Source organism: Haemaphysalis longicornis, unplaced genomic scaffold (assembly GCF_048455015.1).
Source record: "Haemaphysalis longicornis isolate Haplotype H1 unplaced genomic scaffold, Haemaphysalis longicornis Haplotype H1 scaffold_2, whole genome shotgun sequence".
Taxonomy (NCBI): Eukaryota; Metazoa; Arthropoda; class Arachnida; order Ixodida; family Ixodidae; genus Haemaphysalis; species Haemaphysalis longicornis.
This window is the reverse complement of record NW_027526295.1, coordinates 67,622,478-67,649,413: the sequence shown is the minus strand read 5'-3', so window position 1 is coordinate 67,649,413 and position 26,936 is coordinate 67,622,478.

The window sequence follows — 26,936 nt, the reverse complement described above, 5'->3', positions numbered from 1 at the left end:
CCGCTACACCGCTGTAATGGCGTAATTTACGCGGTAGAAGGGCGCCAAGAAGCGGAAATAGAGAAAATGTATTTGAGCCAGTTTGTAGGATATGTGGTGGGGACAGATCATTATGCTTTGGCTGAGGTACTTTGTTACCCCCTAATCTAATTACTAGATGCGTTTGTTGAGTACGTTCTCAAAGCATTTCGGATATGAAAAGAAGTAAAAAAAGAATTGCAGGTTCGTTTTGGGGTGAAATTTAAGTGCACAACATGCACAGTTATTTTACTCCGTGACCACAAGCTGGAGTGCTACGCGAGCGGGTACATGGGATATTCCGATTGGAATTCGCCGTGAATGGAAGATTGATGTGGCAAAAAAGCGTCGTCTTTTTTTTAAGCTATTGTAATTAAGCGCGGGCTACCCTTACTATTGTTTCAATGGAAGTCTTCCGCAGCAATATTCCGCTGCGCAATGGAGCTCCCTCCAAAGATTGCCGACCTTCTTAGTCCAAAGGACGCCTCCCGTGTCTGTTTCACTGCTTGGTATCATTGCAGCTAGGACACTTGTTATTCAAAAATTGTCACTGCGTCTCATGCACTAATTATCGCTACCAACTTTACCCGTCTCCAGCATAACTTTTCCGGCCGAAAATCACCTTAAACATAGGTTTATAAAAGTTATTCGTATCGATGTATTCAGAGAGAGAGAGAGAGAGAGAGAGAGAGAGAGAGAGAGAGAGAGAGAGAAACTTTGGTCCGCAGAGCTCAGGTCAAGGTTGTGATTTTATTCTTCAATGCACGGGGTACACCTAGTGATGAAGGCTGTTCGTGTGGATCCGGAGCACATGTTTGCGGAGAGACGGGGAGACAGCCAGGGCTACCAGAAGGTGATTGAAGCGAGGGAGGGCGCAAGAGATGGTGGGGTGCCTTCCCTATAAAAAAGAGGGATGGATCGGCAGGAAGAACAAGTGGGACAGCAAGGATGGCCAGGACGCCGATAGATGCGGTGGGGGATGTGACAGGAGGGGGAGTGAAAACGTAAGCCTGCCGAATGAGGTACGCAGCCTCACAGTTGAGACAGGGACTGGGGGGTCGGTACGGGGTGCGTGATGGGTGCTGGGCGTGTAAGTGATAACGGCGAAAAGCGTGGTGCTGTGCGAACCGTAGGTGGGTGCTACAGGGTTGGCCAAGACATGGACGTACCCGGAAACGTTACTTTGTCAAGGTATGCGGGGAAACATTTTGGCAGAACCTGCAAACCAAAAGGGTGAACACTTTTACTCTGTGTACTTCTCTGTGTACTCCATTACTTCTTTTAAAGGGACACTGAAGTGAATTTGTCAAGCTCCCGTTTTTGCTTGCACTGCGTAGACTGGCTCAAATTAGCACACTTTTCATCGTTTATCCGGTTGACAAATCGGTAATTATTTTACAAAGCGCGAAAGAAGAAAAACTACCATGCGCGGTTTGCGGCGGCCGCACCAACTAAGGCTGTGACGTTGAGAGGAGGGGCACCGTGATTGGACGATGCCCAAGGTTAGCAATCACACAAGTTTCGGTTTCGGTTTCGGTTCTGTAAAACATAACCAATGGTTTTGTTGGATGGGCATTCTCAATATCTCAGTAATCATCGTACCGCGCTTCTGCCATGTTGTCGGCTGTAAAATGCACAAGATAAGCCTCCCAGGACGGCTTGTAGTCGTAGCATTCACTAGCCGAGACCTACGCAGTGCATGAACGCCCTCCGCGTACCCGCAGACGCCCAAATGTCATGCTCTTTTCCCCCATATTTGGAGCTTGCCTCCCTCATGCCTGTATCGTAAAAAGCGTGTTCGCACCAGGCCAAGGGTCTGTTCATTCTGGCCTGTGCCCACTGCCTGCAAGCAGTCGGTGCTTATGGCAACAGCACGCCAACGAGAAACGCGCCAGTGCCAGCCTGCGCGCGTTTTCTGAACTAGTTCGTGTAGCCATGAACGTTGCGGCCCCAAAAAAGGTGAACTCAATATAGAAAACATCGGCGGAAAACAAAAAAGTTAAGTTACAAAAAAAAAAGCACGTACCCGCGGGGATTCGAACTCGTGACTCGCGAAACATTTGCGGTGAATTCCTAACGCCCCAGACCGCTAGGCCACGGAGCGGGACGCGAATGCCTTGCTAATATAGGGTATATATTGTACAACCTGTTTACACTTTTATTTAGTTTTCGCATTTCAAGCCGCTTAGGTGACTATTTGTTGTACTGCGATCGTGCAGTAAGCGTCGCCCGAGTTTCCACAGTAGCTCACGTCTAGCAATTGCATTTCGTAGACGGAAAAGCGTTCGCAGATGCGTAGTCGTGCTGCTGACCGCTGTGCTTGTTCGCCCACCGCAAAAAAGTGCTTCCCGCGCCCTAGTTTTACGCTGTACGGTAAAAATATCAGTTGATTTTATTTCCTTAGTACCTATATTGACTTCGCTGACTCTTCTCCCGCCTTCAAGAGGCCTTATATTTTCCTACTGGCGTACCAGTCAGCGAAGCGTCGCATGTGCAGCGCTTGTGTGAAGCGACCTTGACTTGGAGCTAGATACAGTGTACAAACAAACCAAGTAAAGAAAGGCACACTCTTCCATTCACAAACGTGTCCTGGCTTCGTTTCAACTAAGCGAACGAATTGCGACCAAGCAATTTTTTTTTAACCTCCTTGATTGCGACGACCCGCCGGCGGCCGGCGGACGAAACGCTGGGCCGACTGACTCTGTCGGCCGGGGAGCCGTGCAGTAGCGCAGCCGTGGCGCAGCCAATTGCCAGCTCATCCCCTCCTGACGTCACACGAAAACGCCACAGAAAATGGGCGAGCGTAAAGAGAGGAGGACAGCGTTTTCGAATTAGTTTTTCTACTAAATAAAATCGCGTAAACGCGCCTAGAGTGGTCGAAACATGGCCTGGGGACTCCGGACTACAATTTGCGCTAGTAATCCCGCAATGTTTACATATCACTTCAGTGTCCCTTTAACACGGTTTTGCTTTCTCCGATTAGGGCTAGATGAACTCTTAGGGCTAGATGAACGCCCATACAGTGCATTGTGCTCAAAATGTTGGGCACAACACATAAAGCTGATATGATGTGGGGGCATATTCTCAAGTATTTGCCTGTTCTCAGTAAGTCAGCCAAAAATTCAAAATATTTTCTGTCGATTGTGTGCATAAGAAATTTGTCATATGAATTTCAGTAGCATTCATCGTAATATCGTTAAGTGAGCGCTACCTTTTCTCCTGCACTTACTGCTGCGCATCGGATCTCCGAAGCTGAACGTGGCAGAAGAATATACACCGCAGAAAGTTTCTCTGCACGACAACTGGAAAATCACCAGCATCCTGGGTGTGGTTAACATAGCCGGGACCGGGTCACAAAACCGCTCATGAAGCACACGCAGCTGATGACTGCTACTCTTGGCCTTTTAAAGACTGCAAAGTTTCTTCGGCTACTCAAGCCCAAACTTCTGATCTGTCTGTCTGTCTGTCTGTCTGTCTGTCTGTCTGTCTGTCTGTCTGTCTGTCTGTCTGTCTCTCTGTCTGTCTGTCTGTTCAGCATCACGGTCAAAACTTACCAGAATTCTTGAACCGAGAAATTGAACTGAGAAATTAGGCAAAAAGAAAACATTAGGCATATCTGGAGCAATACATCAGTACATAGCTTGAGCTTGCAGCGTTTCTGTAATAAAAAATAGATGTGTTCTTGACATTTCCGATTGCAGATACCAAAGTACGCGCCGAAAAAGAGTGTTTTGAACAAAAATACAAAACTGTATAAAGCCTGAGCCTTAACACCTTGGCGAGGTTCGAAGTTCAAATGTAATAAAAGGCTCCAGTAATTCACGCCTGATGTGGAAGGACCGAGAGCGAATAAAAAGCGCAAAAACGGTATTAATAATTTGCGCCAGAAGACAAAAAATAAAAAAGCGAAAAAGGAGGCGAAAACAAGATGTAGCCGCAAAGAAGTGTTTAAAAAGAATAACCAAGCTTTTGACTCAAAAACACGTAAGCAGAGCAAACTGCCATAAATAAATTTGTTTTTGTGAAGCGTTACAAGTTGGGCCTGCTTTGATAATGTAATTCGTCTTCTTTCCTACCGGACACTTCAGGCCAGAAATGCCGCGGCAAGAAGACGAAGAATAAGAAGATGGCCGAAAAGCAAGCGCAGGCCAACGCTCCCGGGGCCAAAGCCCGGGCACGGCATCACCGCCCTGGCAGTCCCAACGCCAAGGAAGACCGCCGCGACCTGCAGCTGCAGTCAGCTACGCATCCACCACCTGGTCGGGCCCAACATCAGGAGGCCGCGCCGGGCCATTTGTCGCCGCCAGGTTCGCCGAAGGCCGCACCTGCCCTTGCTGCCAAACCTTCAGAGCCCTCCAAGTCTAGCAAGCGCAAGACACCTGAAGGCAGAGAAAAAGCGGCTCCGACGAAGAGGCGCAAGGCAGCTCCAACCGAAGGCCATGAGGAAACCGACGAGCGCGCGCGTGCTGAAGATACGGTCCACTCGCTCCACCCCGCTGTACAGGCCGACCAACAACAGAAAGGCGTAAGTGGTTCTTGATCCCACTTGGCCATGTGGTCGACTCCTTATCGAAATGAGCCAACATGCTTATGGAAACAATAAGGCCTGATTAGCATCGCTCTTAAGAACGAAACTACTCGGAACACTGAATTCTACTTACGTGCTTCGAATGCGAATGCATTATGGCTTCCTCCGATGACCCTTATCAGACACTTTCCTTAATACTTGAGGTTTTCGTCTCTCTCTTCGCCCTTTTAGGGGCGAAGCTCCTTAAGGCGTGGGTCTGTCCATCCTCGACGCATGTATGTAGCCACCTGTAGTTTAGTTCTTGGATTGTTTACTAGATGGCGTGGCTACCTCTAGTTTAGTTCTTGGATTGTTTACTAGATGGCGGTACTTGTATATGATGAAAAGATGCGCTTGGATTGTTTATTAGATGGCGTGGCTACCTCTAGTTTAGTTCTTGGATTGTTTACTAGATGGCGGGGAGCGTTGTAATAAAATCCGTTCGCTGTTGGCGCGCGCTCGGAGTCGCCCGATGGATAAAGGCCGACCTCCATGCAGCGAAATGTAGGCGAAAAGGCGGCGAACATCGCCCGGCGGCGGCCGCTCCGCCGCCGGCGTCGAAAGTACGGCTGTTCGTCGGCGATCTACGCGAGCTAGATGTCGAACGCGCGGCGGCGAACGCGACCGGAAGCGGCAAACTGCATTTTGAGGCCGCAGCCAATCACAGCCTCGTACTTCGTTGTACTTCCTGTCCTGTCTTCCATCGGCGGCGTTCGCCGGGTCACGTTGCATGGAGGTTGGGGTGGACGAAAACTGAGCGGCGCGTCAAACCACGGCGTCCGCCGCAACCTCCACGGCGGCCGTGGAGGTTGCGGCGCGCGGTTTTACCGATGATTTGCCCTCAGGAGCTTCGCCCACTCATCATCATTCACCCCGTGGATATGCTGTGAATTTTTTTTGTTTCGTCTTTTGTTTGGCCCACCCCGCTGCCTTGCTCTCCTGTGGTCCTTCAAATCTTTTCCAGCATTTGAAGTCGAATCTAATGAAATGTAATGAAACTTTATTTCAAAATCGCTCAAAATGGTGTTGTCGTCTGGCGAAGAGCTGTAACAGCTTGGCGAGGCCACAAAGCCTCGTGAAGGTGGCCAAGTGGTTTAACCTCATTAAAGCAGTACACCACCAGGCCGGTATCATTGGAAGCTTGCAATCCCTCTTTCTCACCATTAAATTGCATCCAAATAAAGAACGGTGAAAGGCGGATGGTTTTTCTACGGAACAAATCATTTTCAACCTCGCAATAAATGCGTAGAAAATACGTCGAACCGCGTTATCGCTGCGGAGTGCGTCAGTTAACTAGCGTTCACTTAAAAGCCCGAGCGGGACATGTTTCAGCCAGGGGTGCGGGCAGGAGCTGTACGCTGATATCTGGTTTTCACAGACTTCACCGCAATGAGCCCGTGGCAATGCTTTCGGCATGCACTGGAGGGCGTCCATCTCATAAATGCTTACGCTGAACAACATCGATGCGCGGGCATGACGCTATTACGTGTTTATGTGGTATAAATAGTATTACAGTCGAGTCCACTTATAACGATACCATTTATAACAATATATCGGATATGAACAGCTATGGCACCGTCAACTTTTGTATTCTTTCTAAGCTGAAATAAACCGCTTATTACAATGCTCCAGTGCCCCGATATCGGATATAACGATTGAATTCGGTTATATTGTGCACCAAAAGTGCAACAGTGATGACTCTAACGACGCGGTTGCGCAGCCTAGTGAGGTAGTGTCTTCGTAGGAGGCCCAATGCGTGACACAGTCCTTCGGGGACTTTGTTTCCGCCAAGCACATTTACCTCAGCTAGGTGAAGCACACATAGATGCTCTGGGAAAAGATTTGCGCTAGCTTCACACGCGGCAAACAAAGGTGACCGACTGTGGCTTCTTTTCCGCAAATTAGTAGTAGTACGACTTTACTGGCATGCGAATAAAATGTTTTGATCTCTGTTACGTTTTTTTTTATTTCGCAACCCGCTTATAACAATTATCGGTTATAACGATGGGATTTCTTTGGCCCTTGGATATTGTTATAAGTGGACTAGACTGTAGTACAATTCTCAGAGGATAAGCTGAATACCTGGCATAGTTTCTCATACCCGTGTTTTCTGTAGCGCTGATATCTGGAAGGCAGCCCGAATCTTTCCTATATTCACTCTCTTTTTTTCCGAGAGATTTCCTTACGGCATAAGAAAGGTTTTTATACGTGCAGCACTGTACCTCTAACGCGCAAAAATCTAAGAAGAGACCGGTGTTGAGGCCCCCATATACAGCGTTTGAGATCTGGGGGTCTACCAGGATGGAGGCTTGTGCCTCGGAGGTGTTGCGTCCGGCCGTCTCTAAGACCCGGGCTAGTCCATAGCAAGGGATCAACGTCATCTTCTGACGCAGGAAGAGCACAGAAAGGGGCAAGTGTCCGCAAACAGCGCGTGATAACGCGCAGGCCAAGCGTGGGTAACTGCTGGGGATAACGCCACCCCAACCCGAAGCCTACGCAGCACGACCTTCTTACAACGAGCGAGCCCACTGGGGAGGTCAGTTTCACGAAGTGGAGGTAAAACACGCTTGGCGCGAAGGAGGGTTTCCTTTTACGCCCTATCTTAACTCTCGAGACGGTTCAAAAATAATTACTTTCCCAAGAAAAATGTTACTTTTTAGGCCATCATACGCGTCCCAGACTGTAGGTATTCCTTTACACACACGCACGCGTCCACACGCATGCAAATACACAAACAAAAAACGCATGTCTAGTTCTTTAGATATGCAACGTGTTGAAGACGTTCCACACTTTGCAGGTCCGACGAGGTTCTGTTCAGCGTGTGCCCGTGCCTCATTCAGCGGTGTTTCGTCGTCCCTGGCGGACCCAGCTACCGATTAAGGGCCGGCAATCGTTATGGGAACCCAGTATACTGCCGCCCCCCGAGCACCACAACGCTGATCCGACTGACACCGGCGTTTTCGTGATTGAGGGCTACGTGGAGCAGCCGGCACACGTATCCGGGGAAAAACGTCGGAGCCTGGCGTTCTTTCTTATAACCGCGGCCGTTGCGCTTATCATAATTGGCCTTGTGATCGCCTGGTTCTACTTTACACTCAACCGAACCTTCCAGAAAGACCGCCACGATGGAGCTCTAATGGAGTTCTCTACGCCAGACGACGAAGAAACCCCATATGGCCATATGGAACCGATTTTTGGTGTTGCGATGGATGATGTGGGGCACCCCAGCAGCCCAAGCCTCGAATTTGAAAACGAAACCGCTACAAATGGCTTCCGCGTGACTTAGCCATATGTACCAGCGGAGATACAGCATGTATCTTTACCCACTTCGCAACACTGCACTCGAACAATGTTCAGCCATTGCCAGATGGTTTTGTTCACGCAAAAACCATTGGTTTAGCAAAATGCTTGCGCACTTTTTTGCATCATTCCAGCATTCAGTGGTCATCAGTAAAAGAGGCAAAGTATTCGCATGTTGAACACGGCTTGCAGGGCTGACTAGTTGTTTTCTATGTCAAGGTCACATCACCTCTGAAGCTTCAATGTGGGAGATGGGCGACTCAGTAGTGAGAGAGTGAAAACAATTGTCACAATAAAAGTGTGTGGAGTGGCAGTTGGCGGTTAGTGCACACGGACTTCTTTCGGTTTCGGTTCCTGCGAAATATTTAATCGCGGATTAATAAGTTACTGTGTATGCGAAAAATACCGTGTCTCTGGCACACCGATAGCCCACAGCATGGCCGATGGCTTAAATGAATAAAATGAGGTCAAAAACCCTACGGGGGACGTCAAGCACTTTCGGGAAGGTCTCGTAAAATAAGCTTGGTAATTGACGTTAAAAAATTTATAATTATGGCTCTATGTGAGCTTCGTAACGGGGTACTATGGAATTCCAGACAGCCACGCCATTCCAACACCCCCACAGCTCAGGGACTAGGCCGACAAAAGCTGGGCCCGAGGCCTGCTTAGGTAATTTGAGCATCCTCATTAGACAAGAAAAAAGTAGGACAGTAACAAAGTACGTTGCTGTTGTACCGTCCCGATGTTCTCTTTTTAAGTGCAGATCACTTTAGAGGCTCGCTCGCTGGACCCAAGTAGAGCGACACGGCTTCCGTTGTAGCGGCTGTCGTCCCGCCGTACCCCAGAGGCTTTGAAACCAAGCGGTGTATATAGTCGTAGCGTTCGAAACTCGTGAACCACTGGCGCTTGTCATACATGTCCCCGTTGTTTAGCGCGAAAGAAAACTGTAGGCACATTTCAGGCAAAATATACGTCATTATCCGGCAGCGCCGCGTTGATTTAGTTAGCGCTTTCGGCCCTGGTGGCGTCAATTGACGCCATCACTTTGTAGTTCCTCTAGCGCATAGAGAACAACAACGAAACAGCTAGTTTTTAAGTGCGAATGCACTTTATAAGCGACCCCGAACCTTCCGCCGTCCGCATAGCAACAGCTGCGGGTGCGCGCGCTTTTCGTCTTCCTTAGCAACGGGGGGAGATGGGCGCGCGCTGCCTGGCCGCTGACATGGCACATACCCACGGGGGAGATTGGCCAGGAATAAAACTCCCAGGCATTTCCCCGAGGGTGAACATGGTTAAGTGCGAATGCACGGGGTGATGCTATGAGGGGGGTAAAGTTAAAATCCGTTGGCATTCGCCAGTGAGTTAACGTAAACTCCCCCGGGTGATCACATTGCGATTCCCAGGAACCATTAGACTGTAAGGCACCATACTGTGAATTAATAAATAATTTAAGTGCGATGCACTTTATAAGCGACCCTGAATCCGCCGTCCGCATTGCTCCTCCTCCTCTCCCCTAGCAACGGCGCGAGGAGCGGAGAGGAGCGTCTGTAGCAACGGCGCAGCGACGTCACACCCCACGTGACCCGCGCGCGCTCCGCCTCCCGCGCCGTGGCTGCGCGCGCCCGCGCCGGCTCCCGCACCGCTCCTCGCGCCGTGACGTCACACTCCCACGTGACCGCGCGCTGGCGCCTTTGCGTCTGCTCCCCCTCTCCTCGCGCCGTGACGTCACATGCTCTGCAGCTGGCGCGCCTCTCCCCCCGTTAGGTTTGCACTCACCCTCGGCGCGCACCTCTCCCCTCGCCTGACAGCTCCCCCTCGCCGGTACTGCGCCTCTCAAGGCGATGGCACAATTACTACGCCGTGTACTCTCGGCGCAAGAGATGCATTCGCACTTCCTCACGATTCCCTTCGGGGAGGTGGGGGCAATTTTTTTGGGGAGTTGTCCTTCAATGGTGCCTATTGCGATAGATATCACTGTTGTTTCATTTTAGTGGAGCTACTCGCTACAAAGAAGAAAAAGCTCCAGTGAAGTCAAAATTACGACACTGAGGCTGAAAAAAATGGCGGCCTCAGTTGTATTCCCAAGCTTGTAAATCTATAAATACGCGCACTACGAAGCTGAATTTTCGTTCATAGGTTCATCTCGCCATAAAGTTTAGGAAAATGTGCAAAAGTTATGTCATTGCTCTCCATAAAATTTTTAATTTCGAGATGTTCTAATTAATTGGCTCATTAATAAATAATCTGTTATTACTTTTACTTCCAGCTTTATTTTTCGTTTGTGGGCTTATGGGACCCTAAAATTTAAGAAAACACACAGAAAACACTGATTTGCTTGAAATAAAAAAAATCAGGGCCAAAAGGGTTAGGAACGCTCGTTGGGTTTGATTGTCACGATATGAAGCGGAAAAAAAGTGGCAATGCAACGCCTGCTCGTACGGGAGGAAAAGGGACCGCAAAAAAACAGAACTCCCGCTGGCGCAGTTTCAGGCAGGGGGCGCGCGAACACTGCGAAGGCGGGAAATTTGAAGTGCAGTGGGTGGTAGCACGCGGATAACGGCTGCACAGCCCGTTATGGCCAATCACTGTTCTGCACTTCCAAAAGCTTTCACATTGAGTCGAATGGCTTTAATTTTCTAGTGATGCGTACGTGGCTGTTTTGGGGATCATTGTTACCTCAAGGATAATACAAGACCAAACGGGAACGGATGATCATTAAAAAAGAAGGAGGCTCACATCAACGCGTAAGACTTGAAGGTAGCGAATCTGTACGCAACCTTCACCACCATCACGACGGTTTAAGTCCACAATTGAAGCCACCTCGCTTCTTCTTCGCCTCCGCAACGACCTGTACTCCATGATTGTTGAGATAAGTTGCGCTTCCTTCATTTTTTGGAAGTGATAGTCACTGGACTCACCGTGGAGGGGCGTACGGGACGTGTCTATGTGGCGTAGACAGGTGACGTCACGTCTCTACGTGACGTGTATGACATGTCTTTCTTGTTCCGAGCAATTGTTGGCACGAATGCGGTGAACGCTGCAGCTTTTTTGGCCAATCTTGGAAAATCTCGCAAAGGTGGTATGGTTGGCTCGACGAACTAAACGTGCGCCGGGGACGCTGGGTGGTCGCCGGTAGCCGCGCACACACGAGTGCTCGGCATTTTCTTGTTTTTTTTTAACTGCGGACTAACACTAACGGTACACTGACAATTTACTCGACAGCTTCGCAGCTAATAATTAGAAGCAAGATTCCATTCCCTCATGTGAACTCGCCGCCTCCTGTACAAACCCAGCGCCACCTACTTGTTTGCTTTGAACACACCTTCTCTGGTTTTGAGCAACTTCTAAAGGAGCTTCGCTGTTCGACCTCACTAGCCGTATAATAAAGAAAAGAGCGTCAGTATCTGTATGGGAAGAACCACGGGTTTTGGCGCAGAATGGCTGCGGACGAGCTCCGCCTGTGCAGAAAGTTTTGCAGGAACCGTAGTGTTTTTTTAGTGTAAAATGTTAGCTAGGCTCAGATTTACGATTTCCTGTAAATAACAGTGCTTTGGTATCTATTAGGTTAGCTTAGTGGTGTAGACCGGCGTTCAACACGTGTAATTATCTTTCTATACAGAAGCGAAATTCCCGTGCTTTACCTATCTCGGAACGGAATATCGCTGATGTGAGCACACATTCAACAATTGGGCACTGGTGTTTTGATCATAATGAGTGCTTCAGTGTCATCGTAATTTTGTTTTTTTTCTTTATTCATAAACCAAAACGGCAGGAGAGTTCACGGTATGTTATCGCCAGATTTACGGCCGCCTGTTGTTTCTCCTGCCACCGAGATCATTTCGGCAGCAAGAAAAAAAGGGCAGGAGGGGGGGGGAAGGGCTGTGGTGTATACGAATTTTTTTCCGGTATGATTAAGGTACCAGCTTTCACTGCCACATTTCTGCTTCTAGACTCTTCAGTTAAAGGTTTGTGACCGACACACATTGCACGAAGTATGAAGAAAGCATGGTGGTGTGGGGCGAAAACACGGAAAAATGGAAAAACCCTGCATGCTGCTGGAGTTTGCTACTGCAGAAGGCCTAAGTGCCCCATTCTGCGAAAACCATCGCTCTTGTTTCGTCAAAAAAATGGCCGACGCTGTGAAGAGTAAATAGATAAAGAAATATTCGGAGAAAGAAAGAGAGAGTAAGAAAATTGACTTTATTTAAGCTCTAACTGGTAGAAGCAAGCGACGAGAAGGAAGAATTCACCTTACCTTCCCCTTCAGAGGTCGGTCATGAGCCCGTGGACCCTAGCAGCATCTACCGCCATTTGTACGAGGAGTGACTTAGTGGGATTTGGACCCAGGTCTCGACATTAGTAGCCCAATACCATACCACAGTACCATCTCCGCACCTTATTTTTGTGTATGGGAGAACTTTTTATTGTGCATGGGAGAGCACGCTCAAACATAACGACAGCACGAAGACAGTACATAGTCAAGCGAACAAGATTATATAGTCAAGCTAGGACAACCACAGATACATCAAAATTCAGGCAACCACACACAAGCGTTGAAAAGGGGGAACTAGTGAGGTGGTTCGCCGAAAGAATGATATACGCTATGTTCAAACAACGCAGTTTCTCCGAAATACGACTTGCTTGAGAGAGGCTGCTCAGCATGCCTTTCACACAAGCTGCAGCCTCACATACTGTACAGACAAAGTAATACAAACATGTCATAGAGTGGCTCACTAGGACAGCCGAATGGCAAAAATATGGTTGAGAAAGGCGTGATATCCATACTTTTTTTAGAGTTTGCTGCAAAATGTCCCCCCTCCCCACAAGACAGAATGCTGCAGCCTACAAAACAGTGAGAAATTTTCTCTGGTCGTGAACAGAGGTGGCAATCTGTTAACCAAGCTACAAAGAGACCATGGTCTTGTGCCCAAGTTTTTACAGGAGGCGCACCAGTGGGCAATAAAAAAAGTATTAAAACCTGGTGGAACAGACACCTTTCACAATCTATTGAGGGAAAAGCCAAGAAAAAAGGGAACCGTAAATAGACCTGCGCGAAGCAATAAGTATGCACTCAAGGCTAAATCAAGTGTGTAAAAAGCGGGACGGGTCAACCAATTGCTTGAGAAAACCCCGTTGACTTTGACTTCGGACTGTTTCCAAAGACATCACGGGTGGTAAACGATAATTAGTCGCTGGGTTCTCTTTTCGCGGCCCATACCAACTTGAGGGACTGACCAGAATCGAGACCTTTGATTGGCTAATATGCCCGTTTCTCAAAATTCATAACAGTATGAATGAGAAACGTAAAAGTCGTAGAAGAGTGCTTGCCGAGTGACACTTCAACGTGACACAAAATGAGTGTAGGAATAAAAGCTGGTCGGAGGAATTTGCCCAAACAGAAAGAAACGAATACGATGAAAAAGACGCAAGTCTGATGCAGCTGGAAAGGAGTTGCTAACGGGACAGTGTAGTGAATTTGTCAAGTTCCTGTTTTTGCTTGCACTGCGTGGACTGGCTCAAATAAACACGTTTGATCGTATATTCCTGCGATAACGCGGCATTCATTTTATAAAGCCTGAAGAAAAAAACTACCATGCGCCATTTGAAGGTGGCTGCATCAACTAACAGCAGTGACGAAAGTACAAGGTGCTACGTGTTGGGCGGTATCTAAGATTAGAATTCAAACCAGTTTCCGTTTCGGTTCTGCGACACAACACGCTTGACATCTGAAGTTATCGTTAGATGGGCATTCACGATATCTCAGTAATCGGCATACCACGTTTCTGCAATGTTGTTTGCTGTAACATGCATCAGATAATCCAACCAACACGGCTTTGAATCGAATCATTTGGCGAGGCTTACGCAGAGGATGAACGACCTCCGCGTCACCGGAGACTCTAAAATGCGATGCGCGTTTCCCCCACCTTTGGTGCTTGCCTGACTCGCGCCTGTATCGCGAGAGGCGTGTTCGCAACAGGCCAAGGGTCACCCGATTCGGAACTGTGCCCGCAAGCAGTCGGTGCGTATGGCAAAATACTACGCCAACGAGAACTCACCAGCGCTTCAGTGTCCGTCTGCACGCATTCTGCGAACTCACTCGCGGAGCAATGAACGTTGCAGCGCCAAAAAATGTGAAGTCAGTAGAGAAAACATTGCTCAAAAACAAATAAATCCAGTTGAAGAAAAAACGTGCTGCCGGGGATTCGAACTTGCGACTTGAAAAACAATACGCCTGAAGCTCGAGACCGCTCAGCCACAAGCCAGCCATGCTATAGACGGAAATAGAAAGTATATTCACATTTGTATTCAGGTTTCGCATTTCTAGACGCTTATATGACTATTTCTTGTATAGCGCTTGTGCAGTAAGCGTCCCCCAAATTACCACAATATTTCAGGTCTAGCGACTGCATTCCTTAGACGAAAAAGCGCTCACAGATGTGTGACTGTACTGCTTAGCGCTGCAATGGTTCACCCAGCCTAAATAAAGTGCTTGTAGAACCTCGGTTTTACTCTGTACGATAAAAGTTGCGGTTGATTTTAATTATTTAGTACGTATATAAACCCCGCTGACTCTTCTCCCGTCTTCAATTGGCCTTACATTTTTCTAGTATCGTACCAATCTGCGATGTTTCGCAGGTGCGCTTGTGTGGAGCGACCTGGACTGAGAGTTTGATATAATGTACAAACTAACACACTAAAGGCACATTCTTCAATTCACTAACGTCTCTGGCTTAGTTTCAACTGAGAGAACGGATTGCGACGACCCGTCGGCAGCCGGCGGACTAAACGCTGGGCGGACTGACTCTATCGGAGGGTCGGCGAGACCTGCAGTAGCGCAGTCAACTCAAGTCACCTTTTTGTGACTTTATACGAAATGGTAGAGAAAATGGGCGAGGATGCAGAGAGGAGGACAGAATTTTCGAATTGATTTTTCTAGTGAACAAATTCGCGCAAACGCAGCGAGAGGGCTCGAACCGTGGCCTATAGACTCCAGACTACAATTTGCGGTTGTAATCCCACAATGTTTACAAATCACTTAGGTGTCCCTGGGTATCGCCTGGGTTTCATCTTCAAAGCACGTAACCAGACTTACGTGCGCCGAGTATTTTTCCTGAACTTCTCTGAATAGCTTGCGTTATCTCTCTACCGGCTCACAACAATCGCTTTTAGGCGGCATTTCGAGGCGTACGCTTAAAACTTACTGAAATATTTTGAGTGCGCAATTCCTTTAGTTACGTTTTTACAAGGCGATATAAACCCAGTGGTTGCAAACTTCGATCTCCATGCCCCTAATTGCAAAACCAGCACTGCTATGAGAGTTTTCGATACTGTTTTATGAGTGTCACGTGAACGGATGGTGAAGGGGTCTTCACCAGCTCAGAGAGATGGACGCCGGAGAGCTGCGGACGGTTTTAACAAAACATACATTTATTACAGTACACACTTGAAACACTCTTACGCAAACCACTCAAGAAATCAAGTACATACAAACAATAAACACTCAAACCCCAACTAAAAAAATCCCTAAACACAATCTACAAAAACGTTCTACACAATTAGTTTGAATCCACAGATTCCACCACCTTCTAAGGGATCTCTCTACCCCCACAACTCCCTAGTTGTGTCCTACGATGCATCACTATTGGACTGGCCTACCCCGGTTGTCGGCACTGACATGTCGCACCCTTGCGTGCCCGCGACTCAGTGGTAGCTGTTTTCTATTGTTGATGCCGGCGTTCGTTGTGCGCGTTCTATCCTTGGACGGCGTGGGCTCCGCGCGTCCCGACGTGTTTTCTTGGTTGCTACCCCCTGCTCGCCGCTGCCGCTGGAAGTCCCAGGTAGGTCTCGGCACAAACGTAGCCCTTCGGGGCCGTCCAAGCGAAGGTCGACGGAGCGTGGACGTTGGCCACAGGTGCCGGACCACCGCCGCTGGGGCCACGAATACACAGCTTCCTGGTGCGCCTATAGGTTGCCCCAGCCGATGCGAAGTCGGCCCGCTCCCGCCCAGGCTTGGTTAGCATAGTTGGTGGCCTGCTTGCGTCTTCCTGGCCCATCCTTGAAGCTTACGTGCTCTTTTCGCCTCCTGGTTTCTTGTCTCCTCCCTTACTCTTGTGCACCCCGCTTTTAACCTCTCTGGACTTGATCGCGGGACACTTTGATTGGCTCGCTGCCTTTTCGTATCCTTATACGGTCATCACGCCACTTGTCTCTTGCGGTGCGTTCTCTAATTGCCTGACTCGTGTGCTTGCAGAGAGGGACGGATTCATGGGTATAAACGCGGTACCGTTATTACGCTCATTTTTCGATTTTTCAGTGCGGGCTAGCCATACGCTATCAGCAGTGCTCATCAAGCGTCCGCGAAAATGCGTCCTCCCCGCCAACTGTAAGCGATGACTGAGGCAGCCAAATGCGAGGGCTCGCCTGAATCGCGAATGCTGCACAGCGGCCACTGAAGCTCTGAAGGGAGGACAATAATACTACGGCGGAGGCAAAATAAGGGATACGCACTTTCGGCAGGTGCTGCGCCTCGGGCCATATTCTAGACTTCGGGATTTTGTTTTGCGAATTCGTGAATGCCGGAAGCTTTGTCTGATTGGCTTTTATTTTTGTCGGTGGTTCCGGCTGAGAAACGGGGTTGGGTGTCTTCGTCATTTTGACGTTTTATGACGTTTACCGGCACCAGTTCCAAAGTCTGCCTTTTGTAGCGCAAGCTACTCTACGATACCTCGGGCAGTCTTCGCGGGGCGACCAGTTTTGCCATTGAGCGCTAGAGGTCAAACCACGCCACCTTCCGCAAGCGCCCAGCACAGAGCAGCGGCCCGATAGCGGGGAGAGATAGGCGGCAGGGGAGAGATAGGCGAGGAGGGAGAGAGAGAGAGAGAGAGAAAACAACCTTTATTAATGCCTGCAATTAGGAGCGAGCCCCGAAGGGGTGAGCCTCTAAGACGCGGCCAAGACGTCGTGTCGGCGTGCTCTGCTAGCCGCTGCCAGACCACGAACCGCAGGTCCCGGGGTGTGCCCGGATCCCGCAGGCACGATCAAAGGCATCTGGCGTTCGAGGGCTGCCTCCACTTGCTGGACGGCCCGGAGTTGTGAGTCATATGTGGATGATATCATGCCTTCCGTGATGGTCGGGGGGAGCTGCGTCTGTGTGGCAGCCTCATGCGGGTGCAGTTCACAGTCCCACAGCACGTGGGCCATCGTTGCTCTAGCTGACTCATACACACGGAACACATCAGACTCGTAGATTTCAGGGCACACGTGCACCCCTAGCACCGGGGTCAGGAGAGACCCGGTTTGTAGTTGGCGATATAGCACCGCTTCTTTCCTTGAAAGTCTTGGATGAGGCGGGGGTCTCGTCCGTCGATTGTGGCGGTACCATACCAGGATGTCCCCGTACCTCGTGATGGGGGCACACTCGGGAGTCGCCGCCCGCTCAACAGACGTGGCCGTTGCGTCGTCGTCCGCCGCGCGGAGTGTGAGCGCGCGCGCAGCGGCGTCGGCCGTCTCGTTGCGGTTGGCGAGACCAGCTCCGGTGTGGAGGGGGCCCGCGTGTGCGGGGAACCACCGCAGAGTCACTGGGGTGGTCGGGGGATGCGTGGCACTAAGCACTCTCACAGCACTGGCACTCACTGTGCTTGTGGCGTATCTAAGCACTGCCGTTCGCGAGTCACTGAGTACTGTTGTGCACGTCGGGCCCACCATGGCCAAGGCAATGGCCATTTCCTCTGCCTGGTGTGGGTCCGCTGCGGCGAAGCTGCCCGCGCTGAGTGTGTCTCCGGTGGCGGCGTCCACCACCACCGCTGCGTAGGTGCCCGGTCGGTGCGGGTATGCCGCTGCGTCGGCGTATTTGGCTCCTCTGTCGTTGGCATATAGAGTTGTGAGGGCACGGACCCGTGCAAATACTTTCACAAAAAATTACAAACACGTCATTTCTCAAAATTGCTAATATGTCGGGTCTGTTCTTTCTGCATCTAAACAAAACAGGGAGTTTAGTTTTATTTCTTGTCATCATTTTTCACCCTTCGTGCCAATTTTAGTAGACGTAACAAAATGGTGCAAAATCAAGAATGCACTGCAGTGCAGATAAGTCAGGCATTTTTCTCTTATTTGAAAACACATTTAAAAAATGTTAACGCATTTATTATGACCTTTCACATATCGGAGGCGACAAGCCTGAAAAACATGCTGTATAATTCTATAAATTGTAGCTTCAAAACACGAAATATGACATTGCAAGCTGATTGCGGGGATATAATAGAATGTTTTGCGTTCCTTTATGATCATTTGTAATGAACTGCTGGCCTCAACGTAAAACAAGAAATGACCGGCGCAAACCTGCCGGCTCTGCATGTCCTCATAAACTAAAGATGATACTAGGAATTAAACAAAGGGACGACAACTTTGGTAATGTCAAAGGCCGGATAAAAAAGGGACGTCTGGGGATAAATCTACCTGTCGGTTTTGTCCTTATTTAATGGCTGAAGGAAGAAATAAAGAACCCAAACTATTCGTGTGTCAACTCAGGGCGGAATAATGTAAAACCGATTGATGGGTCTTTTCTTTGTGTTTCCCAACGTAAACACACTTGTCAGAAAATACTGCCGCATTTGATGCCCCGAAGGTGCTCCAGTGGCTATGAGGGGCGGGGCGCCTTATATCGCACAGCGGCTGAGTAATTTAGAGCACATAGGAATCATTAACGTGAGGAGAAATCTCGACATAGGGACGTTTTCGTTTTTCGCCTACATCAGTAAAACGGCCGCTCGGGGCGGCAAGCGTTCCCGAACATCTGTGTTCAGATGCCAACGGCATAGCCACTAAGCTACTCCTCCGGATCCCACTGGTCAGATATTAAGAATTTCCAGATATGCGCGCGCATATGTGGAGTGCTCTTTTTAGCAAATTAAGAAATGCAACGAAGAGACACGTTTGTGGCGTGGGCACTCGTCATTGTGGAGCGCAGCAATCTTGAAGGCGGCATTCTGCAAAGGAACATTGGTGCGCATTCCTTTCCCCATGTTGCGACCACGAAGAAAGCGTTGAGATGTAAGTGGGAAAACTGTGTGAGAGGTCACAAAGCTGATCGCACGTGAATGACGTACTTAGCAGCAGCAACTGTTTGCGGCGCAAGGAAGCACAGTACGAAAGCATCTCTTCCCATCACAGGTTCCTGGCGTGGTTGGATCCGTCATTGCAGTTCTACACCTTTGCGCTTGCCAGGGGGAACAGGTGTCCATATAACCGAGACGCAGGAGATCCACTGCGCATCGAGATGGAAACCGAGCAATCGACACCGGCTAGAAAAGCAACAGCAGTGCCGTCAGCCCGCCACTTAGCAGCAGCAGTTTGCGGCGCAAGGAAGCTCAGTATAAGCATCTCAAATTTCCATCACACAGGTGCGAAACCTTCGTTTTGTTTTGTTTCACTTACGTGCGTTTTGCCAGTGCCGCTTTTACTGCTGCTGCTGACCTGTGCTTGAATTTCTGTCATGGCTAGTAATGCTGAGCTGTGTAAGCGAGTTGAGCTGCTTGGAAGTGCCTTCGATTAAAAATTGAATGACGTTGTCGACAAGGTGGTGCCAGCTGTGCGCGAGAGGATTGCTGGTGAAGCATGTTCGGAAGACGCAGATATAAAAACAGAAATTGAGGAATTCCATCGTAGCCTCTCTTTCATGAATGAATTGCTCGAAAAGCTGAAAAAAGAAAATGACTCCCTAAAAGCAACTAACCAATCCCTCACCTCACGAAATTCGATAGTAGAAAAACGATTCTCCGAAATGGAACAGTATTCGCGCAAGAGCAATGTCGAGATAAAGGTTGTGCCGTCAACAAAGGGCGAAAGCTGCGTTGCCATCGTGAAAACTATAGGCGGCAAGACAGAATTCCTCGTGAGCGAGAGTGATCTCGATATTGTTCACCGCGTACTATCCAAGGCTGACACACCACACATCATCGTTTGGTTCTGCTCGCGTGCCAACAACGCCGAGTTCCTGAGCAAGGCTCGAAAAGCTTGCCTTCAAAGAAAAGACCTGGGTATTCATGAAGCTAAATCCCGCCCCGTCTACGTCAATGAGCACCTTACGCCTGAAAACAAAAGGTTGTTCGCGAAAGCACTGAAACTGAAAAAAAAAAACGATTGGCAGTTCCCACGGACTGACGACTGTTTAATAAAGGCAAAAAAAACCGAAGACAGAAAAGTTCTGCGGATTGGAGATGAAACAGACCCCATGCCTTTAAATCGGCAATGGCATAATCTAAACTAATCACTTCAGTCATTGACTTCATCTATCAATTGTGCTGTTGCTCATTTCAACGCACGAAGTCTTCGGACGCATCATGACTAGTTCTGTTCCCTTTTAACATCCATTCCCCATCCATTCATAGCTATCTCTGTTTCCGAAACTTGGCTCAATGCGTCCGACAAGAACTTGTTTTCCTTTCCATCATATTGTCCTGAATACTGCCACCGCACTCCATCCCGTCACGGTGGATCAGGAATATTAGTTTTATCAAGCGTCAAATACAAGTGAAGGGATGACTTGAATTTAAACGCAGTAGATTGTGAGGCCGTGTGGGTAAACTTCCACCGCGGTAGTTTTGGTGGTAATGATAAACACACAATAATAAGTAGTATCTACCGCTCTCCAAGTTCTCCTGTTTCTAATTTTTGCTTGGAGCTACAAAAGATTCTTCATTCAATCTATCTTGAAAACAAAAACGTGATAATAAGGGGCGACATTAACATTAATCTCTTAGATGACACGTGTTCACAAGTTAAAGGCCAACTGCACTCAAAATTTCGACCGCGCGAAATCACTGTTCCTGCATAGTATGACTAAAAAGACCGCGATGTACGAAGTATGACACCCAAAATATGCGTAATTACGCTGCAAGCGACCAGCAAAAATCGACGATTTTGAAAACGAAACTGGGCAAAACGCGGCCATTACGGGCAGCGGAAGTGACGTATCAGCCGTCAAGGCGAGCGGCCAGACCGGCCAGACGGCCTGGCCTGACGGCGCGAGCAGCGCGAGCTGTCCGGACCGGCCGCCACGGCCGGCTCGGCCACCCAGGAGGAGTGTGCGAGCGCGCGCGTGCGGGGGTGTGGGAGGCGCGCGGAAAAGCGAGCGCTTGTCCCGCAAACACGACACTAATCGTGCGCTCCGACGGCAGCACACCGCGTAGGCACAATGTCGCGACGACACTCGAAAAGGAGAGAAGCGTACGGTTAACGAAGCCTCTTCGGAGCCATGAAAGCCAGGCGTACCGGCGGCGCGAAATACGAGTTTCCTGGATTCTCCCGCTGCGAGGCAGGTCGATCGGCCTGGACGGCTGGCATGTCACTTCCGCTAAATGGCTGTTTGCGCGATACGCCGGCAGGTGCTTTGTCGTCTGCAAGGGCGTTATTCTGAGTGCCTGAAACTGAATAACCACGCATTGCACAGAGCTACCGGTCGCGTCGCAGTAGTTCTCATGGTACCTACTACACATTTAGAAGGCATTTAGCCAGGGTGAAATTTGAGTGCAGTTGGCCTTTAAATGGTATATTAACTGCTTTCACGGGTATGGGTTTGAACAACTGATTAACCAAGCAACGCGTTGAGTAAACAATAGAGGAACTATTATTGGCCATGCCTTAACGACCATACTGTGCCCACCCGATACTTTCATTATACGCGCAGACATCACCGACCAGTATTGCACTCCGCTTTAATTGCCCTGAGTCATATAGTAAAACAGGTTCATCAAAACAGTATACAACAAACCGCAATTTTGGACTTAATAGCTAACCTTGACTGGTCGGCCGTAATGTCCATTAAGGACGCCGAAAAACCGTACTCCATGTTTTCATCCATCATTAGCACATACTTATCCTCCTCTACATCAGTCGCATCATGCCAAAAGAAATATTCCTCGCCACAGAACCCTTGGTTAACACAATCTCTGCTAAAGAGCATGCGCAGGAAGGATAATCTGTATAGAAAAACGAAAAGATAGCCATTTAATGCTGCCCGTAAAGTTCGCTACAAAAAATACTGCCACGTGCTTAGCGTACTCTTGAAAAAAAAAGCCAAACGTGAGTACTACGAAAAAAATTAGCGCAATCCACCCTCTGAATGTGGTTCAAAATCAAAGCTTTAAACGTCACCCACAGCGATTAGTCATGCGACGTCACTTAATTTCACTCACGTCGCTTTACAAATAGTGAAACAAGAGAGAAGTGGAATGCACTTCACCACAACCTCTATTACTTCGGGCAGATATTCTTGGTAAGGTTAAATTAATGCATGATGCATGAACGGTCGTTGGTTCAGTTGTAGCGGTGTAGCACATGAGTGGAAACTCCTTTTTATAAACACTCTGTTTTCTAATAAAGAGCTTCTCTCTCTCTCTCTCTCCTTTTTATAAAAGTACAGCTCAAACCCGGTGTTTGCCGATCTCACTTCTCCGTCTCTGTCTTCACGGACGGAGGCGACGAGATCGGCGCAGAGACCGAGGAGGGAGAGGAGGAAGAGAAGGAGGAGGCGCGGACGTGGAGGAGGGGGTTGAGGAGCAAATACTTCTATTCAGATTTCTGAACTGCCCAGATTGTGGCACAGGGGAGTGGTTCCATCTTCACTGTAGCCCATAATCAGTCCGCACCACCTGTGCTCTGTCCACAAGTTGAAGCTAGGTAGGCAGTGTGGGGCTGGACAGCAGCATCTCCCATTCCTCTTGTTCGGTAGTTGACGGAACGAGAGGATGGTGCTCAGGGATAAAGTCGCACACCCTGATTATGTGGCTGAGTATTTCTACTTCTGAAAAAAATTTACTATCAGCATCGTAGCGATTCGGGTGCGTTAAGAGAAGACGCGCCGGGTGTGGGAAGGAACCGGATGGTATGAGCCGGAGGGAAGTTTGTTGTTCTCTGTCAGGGTAAGGAAAAGGTAGGGTCTGTCTCAGAAGGCGAGAATGCTACGTTATGTCACTGAACGAGAGAAGCGGCTGATTGTGCTCGTGCAGCTCTATAGCACGAGGGGGAAAAGTGCAGGCTTGGTGGGCGTATTCGTTGCCCTCCATGGAAGTGTGAGCAGGTGTCGAGATGACCCGAATGAAACCGGTTGGATAGTGTGTTTTAGCACACGTAGTGCAAGTTGGAACACCCAACCCGTCTGGTAATTCCGGTAGGCTTGTTGGCAATCGGCGACTATCTTATGAACCCCCCGTTGAGTTAGAGCCAAGGCGATGGCTGCCTCTTCTGCTGCCATCATGTCTTCGGTCTTGAATGAGGCACAAGCAGGCAGGTTGGTTCTGGAGGTAGCCACGATGATGGTGTACTACTGCCATCGATGTTGGGAGGCGTCTGCGTAGATAACTGCATTATCCCCTGCGAGGGTGATGTTGAACGCTTGAGACCGTGTTGTCGGCGACCATCATCGTGTGAAGCATTCATATTTCTAACCGATGGGAGCATCTTTAGTTCTTGTGGCCAAAGGTCCAGGAGTATGTCAAGCGGATTGGCATTGTGTGCTGCCCAGCCAATCTGGTAAAGGATGCGGCGACCCGCCGTAGTTCTGCTCATTCGCAGGCCTCGCTTCTTGGTGGCATATCGCCTGATCATGTGTATGGTTTCACTGATCCTGTGTTTGAGACGCTGCAAGGATACGCCACTCTTAATGTTGGCCTAAAGATGTAGGCCCAGGATCATGATGGTGGGGCTTGGAGTGATGGCCTGGCCATCAAGGATTATTTGAATGGGTTCTTTGAGGTGCCGTTTGGTGCGAGGGCGGATGACAAGGAGTTGACATTTTTCACGTGAACACTGGAGGCTACAGGCTTTAGCCCATTGGTGTACTACAAGTGAGATACCATGGGTTGGTGTAAGCTTCCCTTATTCTCTATCGCGTGGCATTCAGCGAGAATGCAGGGGTTAAACCCGTAGATGTACTTGATAAGTGTACCACTTCTCTTCCTTGTCTCCGACTTGGTTCGTAGCTAAATCGGCAAGACGACGGGCTCTGGCTTTGTTGCTCTATTGGTTCCAGGTTCGATTCCTGGTGGTGCCAGTAAATTATTTTATTTGTTCGCAGGAGTTTTCTGGTGACACCAACGGTCGCGAAAGAGTCCTTGGGGGGTAGAGGTAAAAAGCTTTGCTTTAAAATAGATAGCTCAAACTGGGAACAATATTGGGAAGCAATGGCGCATAATAAATTCCTTTTTAAATAATAACACAAATAAAAGCGCTATTACCGAAATACGTCACAATGAAGATACTTTTACTAACCCTGCCGATCTTGCAAATCCCTTCAACAGATTCTTTTTTGTTCATCCGAACCTATCAACAACCAGTCGCCTTGATAACAGTCGCCACGTTTCGCAGCATCTATTTATCTTCCCCACGTCACTGAGCGAAGTGCGCAGCACAATCATAAATATTAACAACACTAGTCGTAGTCTCGATAATACTTCATCGTTTCACATCAAAGAAATACTTGACTACATAGTCGACGCTTTTGCGCACATTATTAACTTAGTTTGCAAGACCAGGGTCTTTTCAAAAGAATTAAAAAGAAGTAAAATTGTTCCGGTTTTTAAAAAGGGCAACAAGAATATAATAACAAACTGCCGACCAATCTCCATTCTGCCGTTTTTCAGTAAAGTCCTAGAAAAATTGATAGGAACGCGCCTTCACCGTTATCGTCAAACATTTAACCTACTATCCCCGCGACAGTTTGGTTACCGACATGGATATTCAACAAACCTTGCTTTCATTGCTTTAACAGACATGATAAGATCTAAAATTGACGAAGGGAAATTTGTTGGATCGATTTTTATTGATTTCACTAAAGCATTTGATGCCATTTGCCACAATATACTTTACCAGAAATTAACATTTTATGGCATTACTGGACCTCCATTACAGTTACTTGTAGTTGCTTGATCGCGAGTAGACAGTTTGCATATCGGGAGTGCTTGTATATCGGAAGAGCGTTCCTCAAGGATTTATTCTAGGGCCACTCTTATTTAATGATGTTCCCAACTGTGTATCATACATCAATAATTGCCTCTTATATGCTGGCGCCACCACTCTTCGCTTCTGATGCAAACCTAGATATACTAACCTCACTGCTCAATAATCACCTCAAAAATGTCATCGACAATGTCAAAGAAAACAAATCATGCATTAACCCACAGAAAACGCCTCACATGGTATTCAGTTCCTCTAATACAGTGCGGTGTACCATTTCTCCGGTTTTCGTTAACACACAGGCCATCTATCCATCACAACACTGCAGCTTTTTAGGTGTTGAATCAGACACGCCTCTCAAATTCACTTTCCACATTAACTTGGTAAAAAGCAAGACTCCATATGGTATCAGGGTCCTAATAAAAGCCCGCCATTACTTTCGCCACAAACTCTCATCACGCTGTACTACGCCTTCATCCACAGCCATTACAATTACAGCATGGTGTCTTGAGGATTCACGTATACCACTCTCATGTGACTCCTCTGCAGTATCTACAAAATCAAGCTGTCCGAATCATCGCACGCCATTCCTACAATGCTTCTTTTACACCACTTTTCTTGAAGCTAAATCTTTTACGCATACACCAACTCACCAAATACAACTTACGAATAACCGCATATAATTTAATTAGAACTCCTAGTTTCTTGTATGAGATTGGTGCCGATCTTTTAACTAACCCAAAAGTCACGCGGTTTTCACTACCCTACTTCGGCCTGCTGCTTATGTGGCGGTCACGCCACACAATCCTACATCATCCGGCTTGCCCGAAAAACCCCTTTCCCGAAATACCCTCCGAGAAACGGTGGGAGACCGCGCTGCGGAGCTCGGACCCGGACCTACAGGCCTGCTTGGTCGCCAGGGCTGCCGAGGTCGCTGATAAGTTCACGCTGACAGCCATCAACGCGATCTAACCACCAGCATCGCTTTCATAATGCATAGTCAGTGATATTCCTCGAAATAAAGTTAATTCTCTCTCTCTCTAACTACACATTACCTTCTTGCTACCAAAAGTGCGCACAAATTACGGCTTACAGACTGTGTGATTCATTATCATAAAATTTTGGAACAATTTGCCCGTCACTGTAACAACTGCGCTATCGCTTCCACGTTTCAGAACATTACTGCGATCATACATACCTGAACAATCATACGCGACTTGACTTCCTGTCGGTACATTTTGAAGTTTCAGAGACCTAGACATTCATTTACATCGGCGCATGCAGTTTGTTTTGTATTGAAGTGTTTTCCCACATTATTCCCAGTGTTCTGCCGTTTTTATGGGAATTAAAGGTGGCTTTACCGCTATTGTATTCAAAATTTTACTGTGACTTTCTAAGTTAGTTTTCTTGTATAACTTCTGTTGTATTACTTCATTGCGCTCTCAGAATGACACTGTTCATAACTTTCGGTACTGCCGAGAATTTTGTTTCCACTCCTTAAATTACAAAGGGTCCCATTACAGTGCCAAACTCTGGGTATCCTTTCTGTATAATATTTTTTCGCGCATTGTATATTTTCTTGCGAATAATAAACTTACACTGAACTGAACTGACACTGAAGACAAAAGCCCCGATTGACACTGACTAGGCATTATCAAAAATAGATTATGAAACCTTTTCGCCGTAAACCGGTAACCATTATTTATTTGTCGATTCAGTTTCGGATCGGGTCCGACGTGCTAAAAAAATGACGGTTCAGTTTAGGGTTCAGTTCAGTGGAAAATACCGGTGCGGTTCTGGTTTTCGTTCGGTTTCTTTCCGGTTCGATACCCTAGTTTATTTACTTGTTCACGCAGCGTATTACCACTCGATCAACGTTACATCATTATACAGAGCATAACTTTCTTTGGAAATGCATTGGCATGTGATAACGATGTTGAGTTTATAAACTGCTGTGGATGTTAAGAAAAATTATAAAGATCCTGTGTTAACGAGTTCGTAATGAACTGAATATCAATATTATGCCATACTAGCAATGTGTCTACGCTCTGCTGTTTACTTTGTGCTGTAGGTCTTTCTTAACTTGTGACCTCGAATCCCT